The sequence below is a fragment of the Anopheles arabiensis genome, chromosome X (assembly GCF_016920715.1).
Source record: "Anopheles arabiensis isolate DONGOLA chromosome X, AaraD3, whole genome shotgun sequence".
Taxonomy (NCBI): domain Eukaryota; kingdom Metazoa; phylum Arthropoda; class Insecta; order Diptera; family Culicidae; genus Anopheles; species Anopheles arabiensis.
The window spans coordinates 26,501,068-26,503,265 of record NC_053519.1 but is presented as its reverse complement, the minus strand read 5'-3'; positions in this window follow the sequence as shown (position 1 = coordinate 26,503,265).

Sequence of the window (2,198 nt, the reverse complement as noted above, 5' to 3'; positions counted from 1 at the left end):
AGCTCTGGTGTGCTGCTGGAGAAGGCGCCAACGAGAGGGTAGTACCGACCCCTAGAATTCGGCGAATCCTTCTTCGGGGATGTATGTTCATGAATTGTTTATTCACGAACCCGTCTTGATTGCGGAAAAAAGTCTATCTTGTCCCAAGCCGGAACTGGACAGGAAAGCGCTGATTCAAACAGTTGACGGAAGTCCCTTGAAAATTACGGGTTCGTTATTGCAATTCGTGGCCCACCCAGGGTGGCCCGAACGTTGCTTATCACCAAATGGCACCAAAGTGGCAAAGTCGCGAAAATCCTGATCTCGAGACCAGCAAGCAACTTGATGCAAAATAATTTGACGTGCCAATGACTTGTACCATGCACAGTACCCGTCCAATCGAACCATCTGAAAGTGTGCAATTAGGTGTTACCCTAGGATAGCTGGGGAACCTAGCGTGTTCGCACGTTAAGTTGCTGGACGTCGAACAGAGGCATTCAAAATGACCCATCTAGGGAATAACTCTACGTTCTAGTAGCAAGTGCGATTTTCCAGTCCAGCACGGCAGTACGCCTGCCCAATAACTCCAGTACCAGAAATGTACCAACCTAGTTGCTCAGCAGCTTTAGCGGCACAAGCAATGTACTGAGTTCAGATTTCGACGGACTGTAGCGGTGTTGAAAACTAAGAACGACGGTTAAATGGAAATCGGTAAACGGCTAGGAGTTGCTACAGTGACCTGGCGGCACATAGAAAATGGATGTCGAGTTCAGTTGTTTGGGACTTGCGTATTTTTAAAACTATAACGAAAATTAAATTTTAAATCGGTAAACGGGTAGGAGTTGCTCAGTAGCTTTTGCGCAAACGTGGCAAAAGTATCTGAGTTCAGGATTTTGACGTAGCGTATTTTTCAACTAATAAACCGAATCAAACTAACAAGATGAAACTAGCCAGTCCCAAGGTTGTGCACAAACGTAACGATCAGTGCTGGCGAAGTTAGAGGTAGCACCAAAATTGTGTACCTTCAGGGAAAGTTACTTACGTTCCTAATGTTGGTGTGAAGCTTGTGTGATTAACCTGCTGGTAAGAATAGACAGTTGCTTATCATACATCGCAAACGAACACCCCTTAGTGAGCATTAGCAAAAGTCAATGGCACAAAGCAATTGCAATACAAACTGATCAAGTACATTAAAGAACGCTAAGTACCAGGACTTCTTTCCAAGAATGGTGTCCGCGACGGAGGGCAAGCGTCCTTCCCAGGTTTTCCTAGTAAACCTTGTATGGTAAACATACCCAAGCGTGTCTGTAAGCACGCAACGAAAGTCACGAACGGGCACATACCTAGGGAATGTACTCTACGTACTTGGACTTTTGTCCAAGAATGGTGTCCGCGACGGTCGGGCACTGCGACGCAATAACCAAATCCTAGGATTGTAACTTTAGTGTGCACAAACATAAACATTAACGCGTTCGCTCGGGCTGCGCCGTCCGTGTTGAACACAAATGTGGGTGATTATATGCGTGGAGGGACAAAAACATACGAGGAGGAGACAGTTTTCTACACGATGTGCACAGAGCTCATTTCGTCGTCCCGGGCGAATGGAAAAACACAAACATCGCGAGTATCGTTCTAGGTTTCTGTCTATAAAAGGGCAGGCCAAAAGGTGACCGGTTGAGATAAGCATTTTAAGCATACAAACACTTTATTGGAACTTTTGATACAAAAACAAGGTACGTACATGTAGGTTGTACCAACATGGACATCTATGAACGCGTACGCTCGGGCTGCGCCCTCCGTCTTGTACTTTCCTGATCGGTACACAGTTTTGGTGCACTGCTATTCCGACCGGCAACTTGTACCAACATATACATCCATGAACGCGTAAGTAGTGTACTTTCCCTGATCGGTACACACTGTTGGTGCACGGCATAAGAAAAGAGCTAAAATGGTCAAACTCAATCCATTTCAACAATAGATAGTCGATAGTAGCTGTGCCGATGAAGTAGGGCACGATGCAAGTTAATGTTGTTTAATGAATAACATGTCCGCCATACATTTCAGTACAAATTTGCTCGGTCAGACCTACAAAGTGCTATATCTCGAATACGAGGCGTCGGACTGGGGGTTGTAGAACAATTTTAAGTTCGTCTAATGATTCTACATCCGATTCTGGATAGCGGTTTTTGACCACTTTTCAATATTTTGTGACACCCCGA